This window comes from Notamacropus eugenii, chromosome 6 (assembly GCF_028372415.1).
Source record: "Notamacropus eugenii isolate mMacEug1 chromosome 6, mMacEug1.pri_v2, whole genome shotgun sequence".
Classification (NCBI taxonomy): domain Eukaryota; kingdom Metazoa; phylum Chordata; class Mammalia; order Diprotodontia; family Macropodidae; genus Notamacropus; species Notamacropus eugenii.
Window position 1 is genome coordinate 74,832,910 of NC_092877.1, and position 27,500 is coordinate 74,860,409.

The window sequence follows — 27,500 nt, forward strand, 5'->3', positions numbered from 1 at the left end:
ATACGGTATTTACTGAGTAGGGAGAAAAACCATTTTGGCAGAGGCCTGCACTCACTAGTCACCTATATGAGGCATGCACATTTCTCAGGAGTAGGTGATGCTGACATTCTCCAGAATGCACAGTTAAAGCCACCAGCTGATAGGCACAGTCCATGTATTTTATCGTTGTTCAGCCAATTTCAGTCATGTCTTTGTGATCCTAACGGGGGGTTTTCTCACAAAGACACTGGAGTGGTTTGCCATTTCCTTCTCTAGCTCATTTTACAGAGGAGGAAACTGAGGCAGAGTTTAAGGGGCTTGTTAAGGTCACAGAGTTCATAAGCATCTGAGACAGGACATCAACTCAAGTCTTCTTGTCTCTAAGTCTGTTGTGCCATGTCATGACATACTAAGCATGTCACCTAGATGCACCAAGAGTAGTTTCGGTTTGGGGACATATCTTCCTATGTCTCAGGATCAGTGGAATCTCCCTCACAACCAGGACTGTAATTTCTGCTTGCACACACACCCCTCCTTGGACCAAACTAGATAGAGGGATGCAACACTGCTTCTTGATTACACACACACACACACACACACACACACACAACCACGCACACACATACGTGTTTTTCAAAGACTATCATTATCTCATTAGCTTGGTTTTGGGGGGGACAGGGGAGGAAAATAAATACAAAGCAAAAAAAAAAAAAAGTATTGAGCTAACAACCTGCATCCTGCTGTCTCCAGATTTGCTGCTTTTCAGACTCTTTCCACTTTTATTTGTATCTCTTTATCTGGTTTCCTTTCACCCACTGTGGGATTCTACATTTATTTATGCCACATCTCTTCTCAGCATATGTTGTCCACTATTGAGAGCTATGTTTAGTGTTTTATTTATCCAAAATCTAAGAAATAAAAGAATCCAATGTTACATGCTCCCTGGAGGAGGTATGTCTTTTTTTCACATCTTTGACCATAACAACATCAATGCAGAGGCAGCATATCTACCATGAATATGAACAGGGAAACTCCAAGTCATATACCATCTTGTCTATTTTATATCTTGTATATTTAATAAGAGACTGTATTTGGCCTCCAACACACAACGCCCCCACCCCAAAAAAACCCGTTAAACTTTATCATTGGGACAACCTCTATTTAAATTGTGCAAGGGTCTATATTAATCTGATCATACTTCTGGACCATTATAGTTTTTCAGTAAATTGATATGAACTTCCAATATTCACTTTATTAAAAAATCAGAAAGCAATCCTCATACTTTTCTCGGTAGCCACCTTCCACGTCTGTTCCCTGTACCTTTGCACATGTTGTCCTTCCATATCTGGAACGCACTTTTTTCATTGTTTCTTGAAAGTGTTATCTTCCTTCAAAGCACCTCTGTTGCCATCCCCTCAATGAGTCTTTTCCTTTCTAGTTGCTCATGTTCCCTACTTATTAAATTTACTTTGCATTACTTAGAAAATACTTTTATTTTATTTACAATTATATGATCTACATACCTATCATATTCCTCCCCATTAAAATGTAAGCTTGTGGGGTCACTATTACTCTTTCCCTTAGTATCCCAGGTGTCTAAGACAGCTTTATGCCTTGCATATAGCAAGCATTTAATGAATATTTGTTGCAACAAACTGAATTCTGAAGCTTTCATCCACTAGAAAGTCTTCCCTAGGATAAGCTAAATTCCCATTATTATATTTGACAGTTCTTTTCCTTGATTCATCCTCAACAGGGAAACATTTTAATAAAAACATGTAAGTACCTATTGTATGCAAGTCACTATGCAAAGTCCTAAGAGAGATAAAAAGTTTTTAAAAGGCAGCTCTGGTAAAATAGCTGTTTATTCTTCATGTTTATTCTTCATCAGAACTTGACTTTAACCAAGATGTTTAGATTTATTTCATAACATTATAATATAAATGACTCAAGACAGCTGTCCCTGATCTTTCTTTTTTAAAGCTTAAACTATTTGAATTCCTTTTACCTTTACTCATTGAATTTTTTAAAAATTTATCACAGTGTTCTTTACTGAATTCTCTCTCATATTTCTCTATTACTTTTCAGGGAAAGATCTTTGCTAGGTCTTGAGTTTGCTGCTACAGGACTCTTCCCTGCCCCATCCTGTTCAACAGTTATCAATTTAGATAAAGATAAAGAAGTTCAATACAATAAGCACCTACTATGTGCAGTTTGACTTAGGGCCTGGGGAAACAAAGACAAAATGAACAACAATCTTGCAACATAGGATCTCACAGCCATGATGAGAGGACTGAGCTTAGAGTCAACACTACCTAGCCATAAGCAACTTGACTACTCTCTCTCAGGCTCAATTTCTTCATATAAGATGTGTTAGAAATACCTGTATCCCACAGGATTATTGTGAAGGTCAAATGAAATCATGTCTGTTATGTGATTTCCAAACCTTTATATGCCATATAAACCTTAGTTATCATCATCATCATCCCAATTCTTAAGGTAAGCCAATCAACTTTAGGATAACACAGAGCTGGATGAGATACCTAGTATAACAAAGGATGAAATCAAAAGATTTTTGACTACTGGGGATGAAGTCAAAACCAACAAAATGAAATATAATAGGAGTAAAGCCCTATACTTGAGGTTATTGAACCAAAGTACAGAATGCAGGAGATGTGGCAAGACAGAATATTATCTGATTAGGAGTCACAAAGGACAGAGTCATAAAGCTATATGTGTCTGAGGCCACATTTGGACTGAGGAAGATGAGTCTTCCTGACTCCAGGCCCAGAGTCACCTAACTGCCCAATCTTATTACAAACCCATTATAAATCAATGTGATAAGGTTGTCAAAAAGGCTGAGGCAGTTTTGAACTGTCTGAGGAAGAATGTAGCATCCAACATGAATGATGCAGGAGTGTCCTTGTGCTATGCCTTGACAAGACTGGTCAATAGTATTGGTTTATTTTGAGTCACCACATTTTAAGGGTGATATTGAGTCTCCTAAAAAACTTGGCTATGCTCCTTTTTTGGAACTCCAATTTTTCAAATACTTCATCTGAGAAATATCATCTTGCTAGTTCGTATGGTAGTTTAAGTTTTCCAAAGTGCTTTATAAAAATCATTTTATCCTCACAAAAAACATGGGAGGGAAATGTTCTTACCCTCAGCCAGTTTATAGACAAGGAAAAAAAGACAGAGTTAAAATAATTTGCCCAAGGTTATACATCTAATAAGTGTCTGAGGTCAGATTTCAACTCAAATCTTCTTAACTTCAGTCATAGCTGCTTTCATATACAGCTTAAAAGTACATCTTGTATTTATTCTTGTGTATGTTAAACCGCCCACCACACACACACACTTTAGAATGCAAGGAATGGTGAAGGACTGCTGAAGAAGTGGGAATATTTATCCTGGGAAAGACTTAGAATCAAAATGATAGCTTTCTTCAAATATATGAAGCTATCACACAGGAGAACAAAGATATTTCCTGTGAAACTTTCAAATACTAAAACTAGATAAGACTAATATTTAGAAATGAAAAGAAAATAGACTTTAGTCTATTTGATATGATTGATATGAAGTGAAAAAATACTAAAAAATGATTTAGAGAACTTTAATTGACTTTCTTTTGAAGGAATGAGTTTTCCACTTGCAGTCAAGCAAAGGATGAATTATCATTTTTAGAAGATGGTTGTAGAGATGATTCATGTTTAGTGTACCATATAGATGCAAAAGTCTATTCCAACTCTAGCATCCCGTGATTGTAAGATTGATATGACCACCGTGCTTTATAATTCATTCAAAGTAAAATCAGTCTTAGGATACTTAGCAATGAATAAGATCGTTCCCAAATTGATGCTTTCTGAGCGGTGTCTTGGTATGATACCTTGTAGGGACTTCTTTCTCTCAGTCAAGAAGAGCCCTCCTTTGCAAATCAAATAACTTGTGATACCTGAAATTCAAGGGGCTGCTTCCCTAATGGTTCTCATATATGGTGAGGTTTTACAGCTGAAGGAGGAAGGAGGTGGCAAAACTGCCCTTTCAGCTGGCTTCAAATGTGGTAGCAGATTGGGTTAATTAGTAAATGCTTAAGTGAGCAAGTGATGATTCTATTTTGATAGGTGTTAATCAAAGCTATTGTCACAGAAACAGTCTTTTTCCAACAATCTGTTCTTTGGTAAAGGTGCAAAATGCATCATGTGAGCCTTCCTCATCCTACTAATATCTCAGTGGCTTGGTGGAAGTGGGAGCTTTGACTTGAAGGCAAAGAAAGGGATTTATTAACTGCCATACCAGTTAAACATCACAGCACTAACTTTCCCTTACAGAGTAGTGCCCTTGGGAGGCTAAGTGTTCATTTGTTTGATTAAAACATTTTTGGAGTACTTCATCCCCCTCCCCTAACTTCTGTAACTGCCTTCAGAAGAGGTTGTACTAAATATCCTGGTCTTAAATTGAAAGCAAAAAAGTTGCATAGTCCAACTCCACCATTTTATCGATAAAGAAACTGAGGTCTGTGGAGGTGAAGGAACATATTTGAAATCACACAAACAGGAAGGGAAGAGGTGATTGAACCTGGCCTCTCTGACCACAAATCCAAATATCTTTTCATTGTAACACTTTGCTGGAAAATCAACCCTTGCAGATGAACTTGATCTTTGAACATAAATGAAAATTCATTCAGGCAAGTCATGGTTGAACCACAAATAAGGCAAATATAATGTGATGTCTGCTTTTCATGCATAGCTACTAATAACATCAGTTCACATTTATAAAATACTTTATGAACACAATGTACTTCACACATTATTTCACTTAATCCTAACAACTACCCAGGGATCTAAGGAATGCAAGAAATATTCTCCTTATTTCACCGCGGAACAAAAAGAAATTCAAATGTATTACTCAAGTACATAAAGCTAGGAAGCAGCAGCAGATTGGACTAGGATTCAGGTCTTTGGATCATATATTTAGAGTTGGAATGGATTGCAGTGGCCACTTTGTCCAAATTCTTCATTCTCTTCTGAGGAAACTGATGCAGAAAAGGTAATTGATTTAGCCAAGGTAACATCATTAGAAGTGGAAAAGTCCTTTGACTTTACGTCCTCTGATTCCCAATCTAATTTACTTTTGAGAATCAGAGTGCTTTGAAAACTTTATAGCCCCAAACATCAGCTTTTGTTATTGTTGTTGATATTATTTCAATATTACTCTAAAGTAAGTTATGAAAATTAGTTCCCCAACCCAAATGTATTGAATGGTAGCATCATCACTGAAATAAGTATTTCACCTTCTAGGAGGACTTTGAATGATAGAATTAATTTGGACACAAAAGTTCTGCTTTGTTATTTTTGAGAATCAGTTTCTTTGCTTTAGAATCAAAACAATTTAGAATTTTAAATGCAAACGAGTCAGGGAATCATGCCAGGTATACAGATATGTTGGCACTCGGAAATAGCAAGTGAGATTTTTGATACCAGGGTTTCCTGTTTTAGCCTGGAATTTTATAAATAAGGTACTTTTTTGTCCCTGATGAAAGATTCCTTATTTGCATTTGATTAACAAGCAATAAAAGAGTGCTATTATTGAAAGTTATCTTATGCAGTAGCCATGCTCATATAGAAATGGAGGGAAAATGAACCTCCCATCTGTCCCACATCTTGCAGATGTGACTCTGGCTTGGCCTACACTATGTCATAGCATTTGGATGCTAAAGAATTGGTCAGTCTTTCAGATGCTTTATTAACATGACTCCAACCACTAGGAAGCAGCATGGTTGTCCCAATCCCGTACTTTTCCATTCAATTTTTTTGGTGTGATATAAGCAATGTTAGGAGCCAGAGTGTCCCTGTAATAACATCTCACATTTATTTAGATCTTTAAGGTTTGCAAAATGCTAGTTCATAGTGATGCTGTAAGATAAAATAAAAAGATTAACAGATTAAAAGATTAACAGATGAAAAAAACAAGACCAAATCATGGGATGGTTTGCTTAGAGTGATATAGGTAGTAAGGATGAGAGCAGGAACTTGGGGGCATCGTCATCATCACAGGTTTTGGAGTCATGGGTATTAGAATCATAGAATTTGGGTTCAGATTTAAACTCTATTACCACCTATGACATTGGGCCGTTCTGAGCCTCAATCTCCCCATCTAGAAAGTAAAATCAGTTGTACTGGATACGGTTTTGGAGTCATAGGACCCAGGTTCAAATTCCAATTTCACTACTTAGCACATGTGCAACATTGGGTAAACATTACTTAATATTTCTGGGCATGAATATCTCCAACAAGAAAGAAAAAGTATTGAACTAGATGATTTTAATTTCCCTATCACTTCTACAGTCTGTGGTCCTATCATGCTATTAACTCAGCTTCTAATTCCAAAATCACTGAACCACATGGCCTCTCCACTAGATTTCAAAGTGAGGGAACAGGAGGAAAAATCATCTGATACACAGGAAGAATAGATGATCAAGGCTTTCTTCAGAACAGAGAGTTTGAGAACAGTTGCTAGATTTGGCATCATTCTACAGAGCTGAGTAGGCTTGTTTTCTTGGCATCCTGACAGAGAATATTGGCTGCAGTCATGAGAATTGTTCATTAGACCTTGACTGTGTGCCTTCTGCTATCTAATATTTTTGTTCCAAAGCATATTCTGGAGTCACTAGACTCACTTCCAACACAGAATAGGAAAAGCTTTTCATTCTCTTTCTCAGTTCACCTGTTTCTCTACCTGAAAGAATAGACTCTTTGCCTGGTTCTTATAACTTCCTAATTACTAAGTAAATTACACAGAACTATGAAGCAGATTGTAGAGAATCCTATCAACCAAGTGTCATACTAAATCCTAAGAGAATGCTTTAGGTAAATAGAATGGAAAAAGGACTGGCCCAGGAGTCAGGAGAGCCGAGTTCTAGTTTTCACACTATTATTCGTTCTTTTCATCTCAGTTTGCTCATCTGTAAAAGCAGAGGTTGTATCAGGTATCCTCTAAGGTCCCTTTTAATGAAAAAGCCCTATGAGTAGCAATGGATTTAGAGAGGATTCAAAAGAAAAAGGGCCTGTCACATGATTTAGTTAGCTGGTCAAGTGACTCCTCACCCAGCAAGTCATCCGTCACTCATTGTCAGGCTCATGGTACCCTGAGTTCTCAACACCAGAGTGACTAATGTCAACCAGATGAGGTCCAATAAAATCACCCATATTTGCAGAAAATTAAAACTATAAAAACGTTTGTTTTTGTTTCCTTCTGCTTTCATATTTTTAATTATCCAAAATGCTCCTTATGTCTGCAGGCATATGATTTAGCTCTAACAAATGGTTCTGGTTCATGTTATTTTAGCACTAATATACATGTACTCAACAAAGACATATTAAAGACTTACAATGGATAAGGCACTTAAGCACTGGAAATGTAAAGATACCCCTCCCCCCCAAAATAAACCATATCTGCCCTTAAGGAACTCCCATTTTCTTGCATACCCTTGGTAAGTAATTTCAGGAAGAAGAAAAAAAAACTAACAAGGATATGTCACCTAGGCCTTGAGGAAGGTTCTAAGGAAGCAGAGGTGAAGTAGCTACACATTCCAAGGATGGGGGAAATGCTGTACAAAGTCTTTTCAACTTATATTTAACTGGGTTTAGTGAATAGAGTTCTGGATTTAAATCTAGGTAGTCAGTTAATTAGAATTTATTCAGCACCTACTATGTGCCAAGCACTATGCTAAGCACTGTGGATGCAAAGGAAAGTAATAAATGGTCCCCTAAGATGCTCCAGGTCTAATGGAGGAGACAATACACAAAGAACAAGTAGAAACAAGACCTTTACAGGATAACTTGGTGGTAGTTGTAGAAGTAAGGCACTGAAGTTAAGAAGGATGGGAAAATCTTCTTACAGAAGGTGAGACTTACCTGAGACTTATGGAAGCAAGGGAATCCAGGAAGTAGAGACGGAAGAGCATTACAGACATGGTGGCCAGCCAATGAAAACACACAAAAGTCAGGAAATGGAGGGTTATGTGTAAAGAACAACAAGGAGAACAATTCCACTGAATTTCAGAATATGCTAGAAAGGAGAAAGCGCCGGGTTAAAGGGCAGTGCTTTTAACAATTGTGTGACCTTGAATCAATCCAATAATCTCAGCAGGATGATAGAGCTGAACCAGATCAGGATTTCTTGACCTGTGGGTCTATGGACTTCATTTTTAATACTCTGATAACTGCATTTCAATATAATTGGCTTGTTCTCTTTGCTCTATTTTAGTTTAATCATTTAAAGGCATTATTCTGAAAGGGGGCCATGGGCTACACTAGACTGCCCAAATGGGTTGTTAAATGACACAAAAGAGACTGAACTCCTGGACCAGGAGATCTTTCAGGATCCCTCAAATCCTATGCCCTATTATCCTGTTTATTAAGATGACTACTTCAGGGAACTATATTGGGTATTACAGAGGTCACAAAGATGACTGCCTTTATGCTAATAGAATTTATGATTTAATTGGGAAGTATAAACATAGACACGTGAAAAGATAACTAATGCTATAAAATAGTCTTTGAACTGGACATTAGGAAAGTAGAGAATCAGGAGCCTACCTGAGCTACCTTATCACTTCCTCCCAACTACCCTTCCCTGGTTCTGGGGTTACTTAGTGATGACTCTCCAGTCTGAGCCAGATTAGTCCCTGAAAAGCAGATGTACAGTCTATTACCAGGTACTTATTTACAATCTTTCCAGTTTAGGAAGACCTGCCAAAGATTATATTTCACCAGCATAAGCTTCAAGAACCCAAGGTCACCTCCACACCTCAATGATAAGCTTAGATGGAATAGATTTTTTTTCCTGGTAGATGGAAAATTCATCTTAATGGAACACTTTTCCCCCTCAATAATGCTTAATAAGTTATAGAATTCAAATGGGGTTTTAGTGGTTATAAAATTGACTTAGAGCTTTTCCATTAAAGAAATAGACTTTTTTTTTTCTTAAAAAAAAAAAAATCTCAAAACATGGAAACCAAATTTCTCAGAGTGTTTGTTTGGGACCAGTTTTAGAGACAGCTATTTTCAGTGTTCTTTTGGTTTTTTTCTTTAAAATTGAAAAAAAAATAATGAAATCTATAGTTAAGCTAGGAGATGGGATAGTCACAGAAACTTTCTTGTTTAGTACCAGAGGGGAAAAGGCGGGGGATATGGATATTGGGGTTTGTGTGTGTGCATATGTGTGTGTTTATAAGAGCTTGGACATGCAAACCAGTTAAAAATATCTGTGCAACTACTCTTCAGATAGGAGCTGACCAGCAACCCATAATTTCAGGAATCATCTAAACAGTACGTATCAGTAAGTAATGAATGTCCTAATCTCTAGAGATGGAAAACTACCATGGAGAAGAGGTTCAATGACTTGCCCAAGGTCACCCAGCCAAGAATAGATCTTCTGCCTCCCTAATTCAATTAGTGGTCTATCATCATAATGCCTCTCGTGTTGTGTGTATACAAAGTTCTGAAAGTTATTCTAATTTTCTCAAATTGGAGAAATCATAAGACTACCAACTACAGAAAACCAGAACTAAGCCACAAGGGTGCTTGCAATTTTGAGAATTATAAATGACCAAGAAAGATGACTCACTGTAAATAGAAGATGTAAAGGATGATTTAAAAGAGGAAAAAAACACCAACTTGCTGATTTTTATTTTCCTATCTAAACTCAATTTTTTCACATTGTCCACCATTTTATTACCATGTTTCATTGCGGGGTCACAGACAAAATTTCCACTGACTCTAAATTAAAATGAACTCTGTATATGAAAAATATTCTAGGCCCTTTGCATCCCTGTTGTCTCTGAAATGTCTCAATCTACCGATCAATAAATATTTTTTAAGCACCTACAGTATGACAGACATGGTGCCAGGAAATTGGGGTATAAAGGAGGGGAATGGAAATTGTCCCTGCTTCCTGGAAGCTTAAATTTTATCAATATTCTCTTGATTATACAAAACATTAGAGACAAAATTTTGGGCCTGTCTAGACCATCTAGAGTGAAAAAATCACTCAGTGGAAAATGTTTTAGGAAGCAATCACGTTTAAAAGTCTGAAATGGCAGTAAAAATAGAAACTAAGTCTGTCAAGTTGGAGTCCTCTGCCCATTTACTCTCTTTGCTTTTCTACCTGAATTCAGTTCCTTACCTGCCTGGGGGTGAGTTGTAATGAGGGTAATAATGCCTGCTCTGATGCCTCACAAGTTTATTGCAAAAAATAAATGAAATTATTTGCAAAAAGCTTTTTGTACTTGTTGAGTGCTATGGAAACATAATATTTCTGGGACCTCCAACTCTACGACCTTCAGTGTCTTTCTATTGCCTCTAGGATAAAGTATAAACTCTTCTGTTTAGCTCTTAGAGCCCTAGACATCCTAACCTATCTTCTCAGCCTCGTTGTGCATTACCCTCCTGCTCCTGTACTCTGCAATCCAACTAAAGTGGCCTGCTTTCTGTTGTTTTCACACAACGTTCAGCCTCCCACCTATGGCCATCGACCCTACCTGGAATCCAGTCCTTCCTTACCTCTGTCTTATAAGAGTTCTTTTTCTTGCTTTAAGATACAGCTCAGGCTCCTTCCTTCCTTGCTTCCTTCCTTCTTTCCTTCCTTCCTCTCTCTCTCTCTGTCTCTCTCTCTCTCATACACACACACACACACACACACACACAAACACATACACACACACACACACACACACACAAACACATACACACACACACACACACACACACACATATAAAACCTTTCCTGAACTCCCCAAATACTAGTGCTCCTGCTTCAAAAATGTCTTTGTATTTAACTACTTTTCATATACTGTAAATATTAATTATGGGTGGTATATACTTTTATGTGCTTGTTTCCTTAATTAGAATATAAACTTAGTGCAAGTAGGGATTGTTTCATTCCTTTTTAATTCTTCATATTTGTATCCCCAGTGATGGACGCATAGTAGGCACTTAATAAATACATGCTGGTTGATTGACTGATGATCTTGTAATTTGTTTGCACCCACCATACATCTTTCCATTGTTCTTTGGGTCACCTGAAATTCTAATTTGTCTGAGATAATGGCATTCTCTGATTTCCAGCAACTTAGCATTACTATAAAAATATTCGATGTTAAAAAGTTAATGGAAAGAAAAACCACTATTGTCACCAACTTTATAACTATCTCACTTCAGAGACTGATGGACACAGCCCAGAACCTGAGTCCATGAACCTTGGGAATAGCAGTGCCTGGCAAACCACAGACCTGTTTCTGGCCCAGCCCCCATAGACATCAGTGAGTGGAAAAATTATTCTGGAGAGGCAACCCACATTACTTATTACTCCCAGCAACAACAGTTGTCCAACTATCTCCAACAAGCAGGTAGCCTTTATCTCTGAGGAAACAACACCTGTGCAGAAGGGGCCAGCCAGTGATTCCAGAACACACACACACACACACACACACACACACACACACACACACACACACACACACACACACGGAAACCACCCTAACTGAAGTGTCAGGGGTACCCTGACAGAAAGACAAGAGATAGTATATGCCAGGCAAATCATAAACACCCCTACCATCCTGACCACCATCTACTCCAGGACACTGATGAAGACAGCCCAGGGCTCTGAACCCATGCTTCCAGCCCAGTTCCCTCAGCTGTCATCCTGGGAAACAACCTCTGGGAAGATGCAGACTGGCAACCGCTCTTGTAGGGGGCTACAGTCACAGCTTCCGAACACCCAGAAAACAAAGTTTTTGCCTCAAAACTCTTTGGCCTTGTCAAATGGTTCAACAACAGAAACAGATAGGATTTTGTCAGTGGAAATGACATGAAAGAACAGGTATCACCATATGCTTTACCTTTGCACCCTAGAGACCACAAGATCCTGCTATCTGACTTGCAACTGAAATTTTCCATATGTGTTCTCTGACCCCATAACAATGTGAGCCCCTTGAGAGCAAGAATAGTCTTACTTTTATAGTTACTTCCTTTCTTTCCACTAAATAAATGCATCATTAACTGATTCATTCATTCATAAACAGCATGGTATCCCTTAAAGCACTGCATATTTTTGAAATATGAACCAGCTTAACTTCATCTGTTATTCACTTATAAATCCTGATGTCCATCCACAGTACCTAAGATATACCTAAGACTGACATATTAACAAAAAAGTTGGTCCATATCAATGAGTGTCATAATATAGAAAGCACATCTACTTTTTTTCAAATCTTGTACCCAAAAAGAGGTGTAAAAGACATCATTAAGAATCCCTCTGATTAGAAATGCAAGTGATCCTATCATTTAGCAACAGGGAAGGATGACTGAAAGATGGCTGAGTGCTACATCTGAACCCAGAGGATGTCAGTAGCATTCAGCATTAATCTAGTTCAAAGGTTTCATGGGAGAACCTAGAAGAGAGTCTGAGAGGATTATAAGATAAGGAGGGTTGTGATCTACACCACTGAGATCAGAGATCCTTTGAAATAGACAAGTATTATCATGATTGTTATCAAATGTACATAGGTGACAGATTTGACCTTTACTGGTTATGAAAATCTCTAACATTAGCATTTATTAAGCAATATTGTGAAGGAAAAAGGTATTTCACTAATTGGAGTTATTTGAGGAAAGGGGAATGCAAAGAAATAAGAAAGTTAAGTTTCAGATCTTCTGTATTTCAATTAGTATGGTATGATGAAAAGAACACTGGACTGAGAATTATGACCCCTAGGTTCTAATCCCAGCTCTAACACTAATTTGCTATATAATCTTGATCAAGGGAAGTAACTATAAAGAAAGAAGATTTCAACAAAGGATATAAAGCTGAAAGGCACAGGTCTTCAGGTACAACCCTCCAATTTTATAGATGAGGAATCTCTCCAGGAGATCATGCTGTCCATTGTGAGCCAGAAATCATGTCTACTCAAAGATAAGCAGGAGCAACCCCGACAGTGGACCAGCAAATAGCACTTGGGTAGAGGAAGGACAGGAATAAGAATTACCATCAATGGAGTTGCAGTGATGGAGGTATGGAGGGGCTGCTGGGAAAATGGAGAAATCCCTGGACCAGACCTCCCAGACACATAGGAGGAGTTGCTAGATAATGTTAAGTTCTTGGACCAAAAGTCTTGGAAAGAATGGGAGAACTTTTCAGATTAGGCTGAGACCCTGTGCCACTGGAGGAGGCCTGTGACCAAGTAGGAGCTGGAAACTTAGTGATAACAAGGAACATAGCCACGATATGGAAGAGCAATGTCAAATCACGCCCTGGACTTGTACTTTGAGTAATGGAGACTGGAAAGATTTCTTAGGTAAATCATTTCTCCCTTATGGGGGAGCTGAGTCAAAGATGTGTCCATATGTCTGAAGGTAACAGTTTGAATTTCTGGAAAGATGGAGTTAACATGGAGAGAGGAGTGGACTCAGCACCATCCCTAAGTAATCTCTTTTAGTGGTAGTGCTGGGGGCAGGAGAATTGACTATTTTGAGTTTGGGTGTGAGAGTCATTTTCCATATGGTAGCTCATATTTATGTATATAGTTTAGGTGGTTAACATTGGATGCTTTCTATACAGAAACCTAGACATGAATTATATTATGATATTCCCAGAGCAGCCAGTGATTAAGGCAAAAGTAGACAAATTCTAATTTTTCCAGATGAAAACATGAAGGGAGTCACAAATCAGAATGTGATTATTGAGATGACACCCAAATTGAATATTATCCATGAAAAAGTTTCTATTCTAGGCATACACGGTTGTTGGTGTTTGTCCTTCATTCTTGAAGAGGACCGATGACATCAGGAGGGTGATGTCTTGAGTTCAAAGTGAATTAGATTTAAGTGAGGCAGAGCTGTGCAAAATCATCAGTCTCACTGTCTCCTCTAGAGTCAGTGGAGTCCTGTGGTAAAACATAGGTCAAGATGACTGGCAATGGTTGCTAGGCCATGTGTTATAATCATTATCTTGACCCTGTAGTTAATTATTTCGATAAGACCCTGTCTTCCATTCCTGAATAACTTTTCTCCTCCATTATCCACTACACTCAAATCCTAAATTTTCAGCACTTCTACTTTATATTGTTGAACATCACTAAAGGAAGTCAAAAAGCCATGCTCTCTGTGGATTCACTACAAATTCATATTATCTAAATCTGGCTGCAAGCTTATTGCTGCATGGCAAATATCTTATTCATGTATTATTAACGTTTCTACTCTTTACAGCAACTACTGCAAATCTATTCTCTGGTAATTTTCAACTTCATCCCCACTCTCCTCTCTTTCAGAAATGACATCCCATCATATTTTACTAAAACAATGTAGAACCATGCATTTCTCTACCTCCTGTATTCCACACCCTTAAATCTCTTCATATCCCCATCATCTATTCCTTTACTGAGTCTCTCAGGAAAGATGATGTTTGTCTTCACCCTAACTAGCCCCTTTATTTTTGCTCTCTTTTTAATTTTTGCTCTCTTTTTAATTTTATTTTTGCTCTCTTTTTTATCTTCTTAAGAGCTAATTTCATCATTTTCCCTCCCCTACCCTATGTGCCTCTCTCTATCTCTTTCCTCATCCCTGCTCTGAATATCCATTTCTCCTTTCCCTTCCTCTTCATCCCTTTTTCTCTGTCTCTATCTCTCCCTTTTCATTCTCTGTTTCTGTCTCTCTCTTTCTCTTTCTCACACACATACATGCACAGTACTTCAACCTTCTTTGACTTCTTTGTGATTGCCTAAAAGCTAAAATCTTTATCATTCCCCCAATATATATCTTTTCACTTGTCCCTGAAAATCAGGAAAGCTACTCTCTTCTCTGTCCTTTAATTTCCAAAGTAGAAAATATCTGTACTCTATGTCTTTGTTTACTTGCCACCCACACACTTCTCATCTGTTTGCAATCTGGTTTCTGGCTCCAACATTCTATGGAAACTTCTTTCAAAGTTGCAAACACATAGAAATTTCACCATGCAACTTTGATTATTTTGTTAAAGAAATGAAGAAGGTGGGAGCCAAGATGGTGGAATAGAGATAGGAACTCAGCTAAACTTTCCCAACAGTTCCCTCTGAAGAACTTTCAAAGAATGCTTTAAATAGAATTCTGGAGTGGCAGAGATAATATAAGGTCAAGGGGAGACAGTTTTTCATGCCAGGGCAACTTAAAAAGTCAGAAGGAGAAATTGTAACACCATGGTAGAAGCTGGCCCAAAGTACACACAACAGAAGAACCAGGAGCAGGCCTTGGAGACAGCTGCAACAGTGGTAGCAGCAGCTTCAGGAGCTCTTTGTCCAGAGACGGGGAGATTGTCAAACAACTGGTCAGAAAAGGATCACAGGGAAGCCTTTGCTGTCACCGAGTGCAGGACCCTGTTGTATTACTTATATACTGTTCCAGGTCACTGTTCCAAGGTGTAGTTCCAGGACAAAAAAGAGAACTAGTGCTTATGGCCATAGGAAAGAAGTGTCTCTAGTCAGTTTCAGGGTGGAGAGGAGCACTAATACTGGTGACTGCAGGAAAGTAGGTACCTGATCAAAGTGCCAGGGTCGAGAGAAGTGCCAGCACTTGTAGCTTCAGGGAAGCAAGGTCACTTCTCGGATAAAGACCAAAGCAAAAACCAAGGCAACACTAATTATGCCTCTCCTTGGATCACATCACTTTGGAAGTACCAAAAATTTACAGATGTCAGAACTTGCTCTGAAAACAGCAGCACAAAAAGCCTGATGATTGGGACAGTTCTCCCTCTCCCACACCCCAAGGATGGAGTTCAACTTTAATATAAATTTTAAAGTCAAGAAATGGGCTGAAAAAATGAGCAAACAAGTAAACAAAAAAAGAACTTGATCATTAAAAGGTGCTATGGTGACTGAGATGATTAAAAAGGAAACAGAAGAAAGCAATAATGTCAAAATAGCTATGATAAAAGACTCAAAGAAAAATGTAAACTAGATACAATCCCAACAAGAATTTCTGGAACAGTTTAAAAGAGATTTTAAAATCAAATAAGAAAGGTAGAGGAAAATTGGGAAAATAAATGAATAATGAAAGAAGATTATGAAAAGAGAGTCAACAACTTAGCAAAAAAGATATAAAAATACATTGAAGAGAAAAATTCCTTAAAAAGCAGAATTGGTCAAGTAGAAAAAGAGATACAAGAGATCAATGAAGAAAATAATTCCTTAAAAATTAGAATTGGACAATTAGAGGCTAATGACTCCATGAGACATCATGACTCAATAAAAAAGATAAAAGAAAACATGAGCTATTCATTAGTGGGGTGTTGGGGTGAAGCAATTGATCTAGAAAATATATTGAGGAGAGATAACTTGAGAATTGTTGAACTGCCTGGAAACCATGATTTAAAAAAAAAGTCTATACATCATATTTCAAGAAATTATCAAGGAAAACTGCCTTTATATCCCAAAAGCGGGAGATAAAATAGAAATTGAAAGAATCCACCAAAATCCCCAAATGAAACTCCAAGAAATATATGGCCAAAATCCAGAGCTCCCAGATGAAAACAAAAATATTGGGAGCCATTTCAGTACTTTGGAGCCATAGTCAGGATTATACAAAATTTAGCAGCTATCTCATTAAAAGAATGGAAATCTCTGAAAAGACCAGAGCTGAACAGAAAATATGACTTTCAAATAAAGATTCAAATGAAACACCAAAAGCTAAACATGAAAGAGTAATCATAAAAGATTCAATAAAGTTAAACTGTTTACTTTTCTATATCAAAAGATGATATACATGTAACTCTTAAGAACTTTGTCATTAGAAAGGTTTTACATAGAAAAGGGTGCAGGAGCAAGTCTATTATGAAAAGAGAAATTCCCTGGGAGAAGAGAGAGGAAGAATGGGGAAACTTGTCTCACTTAAAAGAGTTGTGCAAGGAAGAACTTTTACAATGGAGAAGAAAATGGTGGTGGGCAATGCTTGAACTTCACTCACATTGAAATTGGTTCTAAGAGGGAAGATAGATAGATAGATAGATAGATAGATAGATAGATAGATAGATAGATAGATAGATAGAGAGATAGAGAGATAGAGAGATAGAGAGATAGAGAGATAGATAGATAGATAGATAGATAGATAGATAGATAGATAGATAGATAGATAGATAGATAGATACTCACTCAGCTGGTAATAGAAATCTATCTTACCTAATAGAGAAGTAGGAGAGGAAAGAGATAAGAGAAAGGGAAGGGTGATAAAAAGAGAGGGTTGATAAAAGAAGACAGTGGTCAGAAACAAAACATACTTTATAAGAGGGACAGAAGAAAAAGAGAGAAAGATAAAGAGAAGGAAATAGAATGGAAGGAAAAGTACAGTTAGTAATCATAAACGTGAATGTGAATGGGATGAACACACCCACAAAATGAAAGCAGATAGCAGACTATATTAGAAACCAGAATCCAGCAACGTGTTTTCTTTCACAATACACAAATTATAAAAATAATCAGCAATTTCATTACAGAAAATTAAAACAATGAAATAATATTCTACAGTGTTTGGAATGTTGCTGAAGGGAAAATTGTACATGTCTTAATGCATATATCAATAAAAGAGAGAAAGAGCAGATCAATGAATTGGGCCTGTGACTAAAAAAAAAAAAAACAACTAGAAAAGAATAAATAAAAAACCTCAATTAAATAATAAAAGGGAAATCCAAAAATCAAATCAGAGAGTAGTAAAACTGAATATTAGGAACTGACTACACACACGTACATGCACATGCACACATACACACACACACACACACACACACACACACACTACCATTGGTTAATTTAATATAGAAAAGAAAACCAAATTACTAGTATCAGAAATGAAAAGGGTGACTGTACCTTCAATGAAGATGAAATTAAAGTAATTATTAGGCTTTATTTTGCCCAATTATATGCCATTAATACTGACAATCTAAGTGAGATGGATGAATATTTACAAAAATATAAATTGCCCAGATTAGCAGAAGAGGAAATAAAATAACTTTGCAGACTTATCTTAGAAAACTTAATTGAATAAAACATAAACGAGCTTCCAAAAAAAAGAATCCCCAGAGCCAGTTGGATTGTCAAGTGAATTTAAGAATTTGACTATTTAATTCCAATGCTACATAATACCATTTGGAAAAAAAAAATACCAAACCCAACCTGCTCTTTCTGCTAATGGGGGAAAAATGAAGAAAAACAAAACTGTGTAATAACCATGTATAATTAAGCAAAGCAAATCCCTATGTTGGTCAAATCCAAATATATATGCATGTATGTATTATGTATGTATATATATCTCCATCTGTCTACCTAGATTAAGATCTCAGTCTCAATCTAGACAGATGGATAGGTATTTCATTCTGTATCCTGAGTCCAATCCTTCTTTATTAGGTATCAGGTGGCATGCTTTTTCATTAGTCCTCTTAAAATATTGTTGATTAATGCATTGATCAGAGATCTTAATAAGATTTTCAAAGTTGTTTGTCTTTACAAAGTTGCTCCTATGGTATAACTGGAGGTTTCTTTGAAACTGACCACTTCAGCATTTTTTATGGCACAATAGTATTCCATTTCATACACCATAATCTGCTGAGCCCTGCAGGGCTATGTTGCTGACCCTTGCCTGTCAACACTTTAAGGATATCAGTACTGTTATCCATTATGTTAGCTATTTCCTCCCAGATCTGTCATCTCTGGAATTGATAAGCATTCCATCTATGACTTTAAGCCATTGATGAAGATGCTAAATAGTATGGAGCTAAAGACAAAACTATATGCTACTCTAAGGGACCTCCTTCCAAGTTGACACAAAAACATGAATGATTACATTTTGATTCTAGCCAAAGAGTTTCAAGTTCGTTTAATTTTTCTATCATTTAATCTACCTCTCTCATTTTCAACAAAAATAGCATGAAAGAGTTTATAAAATAGGTTTCTAAAAATTCAGGTAAGGAACATATGTAACTCCCTTGATCTATAGGTTTTTGAAAATGGAAATGAGATTAATCAGGGTTGTATCTATCCTTAATGAAACCATTCTGGGTCTTGGTGATTACCTTTCTTCTCTAGATAGCAGTAATAGCTAGCTAGCATTTATCTTGCAATGTAAGATTTGTAAAGTAATTTGCCTATGTTATCTCATATGAACCTCACAACAACTCTGAGCCATAGGTGCTATTATCCCCATTTTATAGATGAGGAAACTGAGGGGCAAAGAGTGGTTAAGTGACTTGCTCAGGGTCTGAAGTGCCTTAAGCAATTTTGCACAAATTACCCTATATACATGAAATACATTTCTTGTTTTCCTACTTTTTGCAAATATCTCAACTTCCTTCTAGTTTTAGTGCAGGTGGCCATTTTTTCCAGTGGGAAGTAATAACTTTGTCCTCAAGTTTTCCCAGAATACTTGCTATGTATCTTTCCCTTGTACTCTCCAGTTACTACCTTGTATGTATATCCACTTTATCCCACTCGTAGAAGCTTGTTTCCTTGAGATAAAAGACTATGCCATTTTTATTTTATCTTTATAATCCCAGTACTTAGCACTAGGTTTTGAAAATGGCTGGCTTTAATAAATGTTTGTTCAATTACTTGATCTTTAAGATCTCTTTGAGCTATTATATGCTAAGACCTATGCTCTTTGATTTATAGGTTAGTTGGTATCTGTGTTGAAAGTAAGGAAGAGGTACAGGAAAAGAGGAAACCAAAGGCAGAGGCAGTGTTTTCTGTTTAATTTGGGAAGCAGTCAAAGCAAGCTTACCACCTACCTACCCAATGAAGCTCATTAAGTCCTTTATACCTTTATTGCCATTGATTTCCCTGAGGAGTGTTAACTTGCTTTCAGAAAGTTTCCATCAGATCATTTGCATTTGGAAAAAGCCAAAAGGAAATATCCTGTCTGGCTTTCTTGGCCACAGCATAGTCCCTGTGCTATCACCAAAATGGATGGCTGTCTAAATGCCAGTAAAAGAAGGTCTAATAAATTTGGAATGCACTACCTGAGAACCTGAGTTGGGTTCATTTGCCTCCAAGCCAATGCCCTAGATAGGAGGGACATTATTACCACATTGTATCCAATGGACACAATGGATTAAGTCCTAGCATCTCCAGTGATAATCAATAAAGATTTATTAGTCGTATGACCTGGGTCCAAATTTCTCTAGGCTTCAGTTTCTAAATCTGAATAATGAGAGACTCAAAATAAATAATAAAATCACAGACTTAAAGAGGTGGAAGGAACCTCAGCAGTCATTTTGTCAAAAAACTAGACCTGAAAGAAATGACCTGACAAAAGCTATGGCTTTTGTTTAAAGACCTTGAATGAGGGGAAACCCAGCACTTCTGAAGGCAGCCTGTTCTGCTTTGGGACATCTCTAATGGTAAGGAAGTTTGGTTCTTTCTTACATTGTCCTTAAACTGACTTTTTGGCAACTTTCATCTATTGCTTCTAGTTCTGTCCTCTAGGATCAAAAAAGCACAAGACTAGTTCCTCTTCCAATTCACATCTCTTCAAATATTTAAACATAGTTATTCCATCCCCTCTGTGTCTCCTCTCCCCTAAGTAAAACTGCTCTAGTTCCTTTAACTGATCCTCATATGATGCAATCCCAAGATCCTTCACCATTCTGGTTTCCATCTTTTGGACATTCTCCATCTTACTCCAGATAATTTCTGTATAGGAGACAGTACAGTGGGATTAACATTTCCTTTTCCTTAGAAGCAAGATTTACCTTATCGGTGTAGACCAAGGTCAAATTAACTTGTCTGCCTGTCACATCACCATCACACTGCTAACTTATACTGTTGTAGTTCACTAAAACTCTAACAGAATTTTTAAGGTTCTGCTCTAAAACTCTATGGAGATTGGGGAAAATTGAGTGGCTTATTTAAGTCACAAGTATCATGGAACTATATGGTGAAATAAAAGAAGGCTATACTTTGAATTAGGAGAGCCCTAGATTTTCATCCTATCTCAGACACATTAATTCTGTGACTGCGCACAAGTATTTTATGGCTCTGAGGGTCAGCCTTTCTATGTTTTTTGATCTTTAAAATGGGGATTATAATATTTTTACCACGCACTTCATGTGGTTTCATCAGGCTCCAATATGACAATATATGGAAAGTGCTTTTTAACTCTTAAACATGATATATGTTTTCAAAATATTAGCTATCAGTTACTATCATGACTGGGATATTGCCCACCTCTTTGTGTGAAAAGCAAGCTTGCAAATATGTTATTGCCTGTGAGGTTGAGGTGGTTTGAAGCAAAAGATGAATTAGGCAAGTTTTTCCTTTGTATTATGCTATCCATTTGCCTGCACTTCTCTCCCTTTCTCCATTCATTTTGTACATTCAGGCTTCACTCAACCTTCCTGAGAAGCCCACTGGGGTATATATAACCCAGGATTGTACTATCTATATAGTAACCCCAGCTTCAGAACTACTTAGAGGTTCTGTAACTCACCATCCCAGTGGGTCCCTTTCAAGAAGAGTTAAATAAACCAGTTGTAGCTGTGGTCCTAATAGCTTTCATGTGTCCTACCTGAGTACTACCTTTCCTAGTTAACATCTCTAGGTTAATATTGAATTTTGATACTTTCACCCTCAGAAGTGAAACAACATCATTTCAAATAGCAACATCTTAGAGGAATGAGATGTGAGGGCAAGCAGAGGATTTTTTCCTAGTGCCAAATTACCCCCTTTCCAGATGACTGTCCATTCTGCCTCAAAAAATAGGCAGACATTATTTTCAGATTGATATGGCCTAGAAGATTGACACATTTCCATCCCCTCGTGGAGAGAGGTTGTGCTAGGTGGTTATGTTTAGGTCTTCTGCCATGCTTCATAGGTTTTCATCTGGGAAGCATTTTTCTCTTTGCGCTATAGCCCAAATCTTTTGCACGTTTGTTGCTACTATATGTGATCTTCTCTGATATATTTCATTTTAAGGTGACTGAGTCCAACAGAATGAAATCTTAAGGTGCTACTGAAGGAGAAAATGATTTAGTATGGTAGCTGATGCTGGGCATAAAATGAAGGAATATCTGTGGCACTCCAGGGTGGGCAAAAAGCATGATACCACTTGAAAAAGTAAAAAATATATTTCTTTCTATAGCTTTAATCCAGTCATCAGCTGAGATTAATTTAGGATTCTTTGTGTATGATGTCATAGGGCCCCTTTCATTTGTGTATGTTTATAGCTTTGCCTGATAGATTGCTGTTCATGGTAGCAGTTTTCATATACCTGAAAGAACTAGAGGCAATCAAATTGACTCTAAAGAACATGTTAATAAATGATGTAAGTTGTCTCTCTCACCCATTCAGCATGATTCTGACTCTGACAGCATCTATGTAACCCTGCTCTGTGGACCCTAATTGCTACAACAAAGATGCTATAAATTTAGGCAGTTAAACGGATTGTTCACCATTCCCTCTGATTAGCCATGGTAGAGGGTATGAAGAGTGGAGAGCTCCTCCCAGATTCTCCATTTGAGGAGAGTGCTTAGGTCACCTATCTGATCACTTCCATCCAGGCAGCACTCCTGGACTTTATCACATCTCTGCAAATCTCATTATCCTGAAAAATCACATTAAATCTGAAACTCACACTTCCTCAGGAACCCTCTCCCTAGGGCCCTCCCTCCTTTGGATTAGAGAGGGTGAAAGGTGGACAGTGGAAAACTTCCAATTCCTCCATTTAAGAGGACACCAAAGGCAGCCATTTCATCACTTTCAATCAGGCTAATTCCTGGTATTCCTCTCTCCTTATCTCTCCCTATCACTACCACATTTTAGCTTCTTTTGATATATTATCCTCTCTCATTAGACTATGAGCTCCTTGAGGTTAGGAACTGTTTTTGCCTTTCTTTGTATCCCCTGTACTTAGCACAGTGCATGGCACAAAGGAGGGAGAGAATACATTCTTATGGACTCACTGAAGCATTCTTTCCTACAAGCATTTAAGCCCCTATTATGTGAAAGACAGTATGCTAAGCACTAGGAATCAAAGATGAAACAAATAAAGAGGAAAAGCTACTTTTCTACAATGAAGGAACATATGGTTTACTGGGCAAATACCACATGAAAATGGAAAACCTTAATTCATGGTATCATAATAGAGGCAAAAGGGAAATTGACAGTGCTCTAAGAAAATCTGAGAAGGGAGAAATCACCTTCATTTGGGACATGAAGTGGAAATAGAAAAGGAAGTAAACTACAGGAATGAGAGGATAGTGTGTAAAAAAAAAAAGTATGAAATTAGACTTGTGAAACAGGTGGGAGATGGTTTGTGTAGCACCTGAAATACCAAGCTAAAGAGTTAGTATGTCATTTAATCATTAATATAAAGTCATTGAAAGTTTTCAACAGGGAAGTGATAGGGTCGTCTTTGTACTTCAGGAAGATGATTTTGGTAGTTATGTGAAAGTTTGGAAAGGAGAGAGACTAAGAAGAAAAAGAGACCACTTAGGAAATGATTACAATACTCAAGGTAAAAGGGGGAAGTGAAATTTTGTGGTATCAGTGTTAATGAAGACAAGACAGATTCAAGAGATATTGTGTTGGTAAAGTGGAAAGGTTTTGGCAACTAAGTGGATATAGAAGGGTAAGAGAGAGGAGATTAGATCCAAGATGACTCCACAGTGTTAAGAGGTAAGTCAGTGTTCTCAGGAAAGTTGAGATTGAATTTAATATGATGAGTTTCATATACTCTACTTTGATGCCTAATCTTCACAAAGAAGCTATCCAGCAGAGAACCATTCTGAAAATAATTCGTGTGGTTATTGTGATACACATTTCTATCTGTTTTCTGAAGATCATTCTGAGTACAGAGAACCTCATGACCAGTCCTTTGGCTCCTAGGTCATGAAGTCTTTGACAATGGCAACACATGAAACAAAAAATAATACAAAATAGCTTAAGTCTTTGTGTGACTGCTTTTTGTTTCTGCCCTGATAATAGCAGAATTTTAACAAGGGGTAAGAGATGAGAAGCATAAAATTTTTAGATCCTCTAATATAAGAATGAACATAACTATATTTACTCCAAATGTGAGATATTTGTTTAATGACTAAATTGACATGCCATAGAGGAATTGAACTATATCAGTATTGACATTCTTATTGTAAAAAAACAATTCTTACCACAAAAAGGAAGTTTCTTCTAAGTTGAAATATGGCTCACCATTCTTCCTTGGAGAACAAATAAAAAGTTGGTAGCATTAGTTTTATCATGTGTACAAAGTCAATAAGGATTATGATTTCATGATACATTGAAGGGCTCTTAACAAGTATTTGCTTTAAGTCCAACATGAAGATAATTACAGCTTACACACCAATATCTATTTTAAGATACAAAGATGCAGAAGGCTTCTGTAGAGACCATGATATGACACCTATTTAAATCAGAATATCATTAAATATTTCAAGACTATAATGCAAAGATGGGCAAAAAAATAAGTTAAATAATGTTTCTCAGTATTCAGAAATAAATGACAACAAAGACTTATACACTAAATGGAGGATTCAAATCCCTCATAAATACTTCCTCCAGTTAGATGTAGGGGGCCCTGGATATGGTATTTAATAATACCATGGAAGGTAAAATTAACTCTATCTTAACATACCAGGAATCACCATTAATCAATGTGGAAATCTTTTTGAATCACCTGTCTCCAAAAAGGCCACTGATTTGTTGCAACAAAGATAATTAACACTAAATTGGAATGAAGAATGACATTTTACTTAACTATATTTCCTTGCTGTAGGTAGTAGCAGGCTAAGGGTGCGCTAGAGCCGGGTCAGATTAGCTCACTAAAGCCAGTTGTTAAATTCTCTTTTCATCTCAGAAATCTGCAAAAGCTGCAAATCTGAGTTTAATTTATTGTTCTGTTGACAATCTAGATTTAAGAAAATTATGGAGAAAATTTTAATAATGTAGATTAATCTTAAAAGTAAGTCATGTTTATACATACCCACACGCATGTTTTTTTCAGAGACCCAATTCTTCTTAAACACTTACCAGCATACCCTGTGAGAGACATTGGAAATTGACAGGAATACTAAAAATCAATAAAACATACAAAAGAGTATTAAAAGGGTAAAAATCAGGATCTATGGTATGCAAAAAAAAAAATACTTAACTCCAACCCTGCTTATTTGATTAGGTAATTGTTGCTGGAAAATGATAAATGGGCAACAGAACAGACACTGATGTGGTAGTCTATCTCCTTTCTTGGAAAATTTAAATCATATAAATCAATTGCCACAACCAGGAAGTCTGAAAGAGCTTAGAAACTACTTCAGCCGTCAAACACTTGATCTTCTTTCTGAAAAGAAAGAAATGGCAACCAAGGAAAATGCTGGTTTAGATTATAAATTAGTTCACAAAATCATACTAGTTGTATGACCATAAGCAAGTCACCTAACCCTGTTTACCTCAGTTTCCTCATCTGTAAAATGATCTGGATAAGGAAATGGCAAACCACTCCACTATCTTTGGAAACAAACCCGCAAATGAGGTCTTAAAGATTTGGACGCAACTGAAAAATGACTAAAGAGCAACAAAATCATACAGAGGAAGATAATCAGTTATGATCAGTTTTTCCTCATGAAACATCAGAAAGTAGTGAAGGTAAAAGCAACTTTACAGAAAACATGGCTACAGACCCGGTTAAGCTACATCATACTGAGAACACTGGAGGCTGAAACTGAAACTGAGATAACAGACAGATGAAAAATGGAAAAAGACTTCTCAAGATCCTATCAAACTTGAATCTCCACCAATGGCAGTGTAGCCACAACATTTATAATTTAACATGCCAATCCTCAGTATGTTGCATGAAGTAGAATTAGCACTAAAGAAAACAAAGACTGGGTCAGAGAGACTATTTACATATGAGGAGGTACAGGGTAACAAAATTCAGAAGACATTGACTGTTGGGTTATCTGAAAGATGTTGAGTCAGTCAACAGGCATCTTTTTGATGCTTTATTATGTGCCTATGCTGTGCCAAAAGCTGGTTACATGAAAGGCAAAAACATAAACCCTGCTTTCATATCCTAAAAGCATACAAAATGTCTGTTTAAGAAAACACACCAAAAATGGATTTGCTACATCTTAAAAAGTGACTGAAAAATATTAAAAACTATTGATACAAATGCCTTCTCATCTTTACAAAATCTTTATGAAAATAATCTACATATTTATGAAAAGTATTCTTGATGCAAATATGCAAAGGCAAAAAGGTTTATGTAAATGAGTTTCTACAGCAGACCAAATCTTTACAATTCCACAACTGACTGGAAAATTGCAAAAAATAAAAGTACCCATTGGTCTTGTTTATTGCTTATAAAAAAGGTTAGTAAACAAAAAACTGCCTTTAAGACTCTTCAGCGACAAAAAATGTCATATGCATGTGTTAAAAGTATACAAACTTCCTTGAACAATACAAGAGATAATTTTAATAACCTTTTGACTATTATAAAAAGAGAAATACAATAGGGAGATGATTGCTCACCAAAGGTATTGGAAGAGTGCAAATGAAAGCGAGAATCCCCATAAATGGTGAAACCTTTCATTCAAATGCTCCTATTTATGAATGACATTGTTTTCATTGAACAAGCCTTTTGAATTACACCTGCAATCATTCAAAAGAGATAAGACTCACTAAGCTTATGCATTTACACACACACACACACACACACACAAATAAAAAATCCTTGGTTTCAGATATTCATTTGGATGTTGACACTTTAGTAACCTGGGCAGACATTAAACAGATATTACAGAATGATGGTGAACTGGACAATGGAAAGCAAAGGCAGAAGAGAGAGGACTGGATTGCATGTGGGAAACTGCGTAGAACTTTCAATGACCATAATCTTCCCCTGAAACAAAAATTCACTTTCAAAAACATCAGTATTTTAGTGATGTTGAATAATGGTGCTGTAGAAGTAATATTGTCTAGGTCCCCGACATGTAGGCTGGGCTAGTTTTTCCCGAGGCCTTATTGAATACTGGTTAGTCTAGGGTCCGCTTGAAACTCCATATGCTACATATTTTAAAATTCCTTTTCTAAAACAATTCCTTGGACAGATATCTTATAAGACATCTTATGGCTGGGAATGATCATGGGAAGAAGGAGAAACTCTCAGTTTTAATCAATGACTTATAAACCATCTAACATATAACGAGTTGTGTGATGTTTTAAGTATGTTGGCCAGTCATGACTGAAAAGATTTACCTCCCCAAACCTACCATCGAGTCCTTTCCATTCTGGTGAATGAAGTAAAAGGTTTATAGCTCCTTTCTTTTTCCTGCCTGTAAAGAAGTGTTCAGAGAACATTACTAGATCATAAATTCCCATTAGAATTGGAGAAACATGTAAAGCTTGTTTCACAGAAGCCAAGAACACAGCATATATTTGCCAGACATTGATGTATTTTATGTCTTGTCCTTGGAACAATACCATTTATCGAGGACAA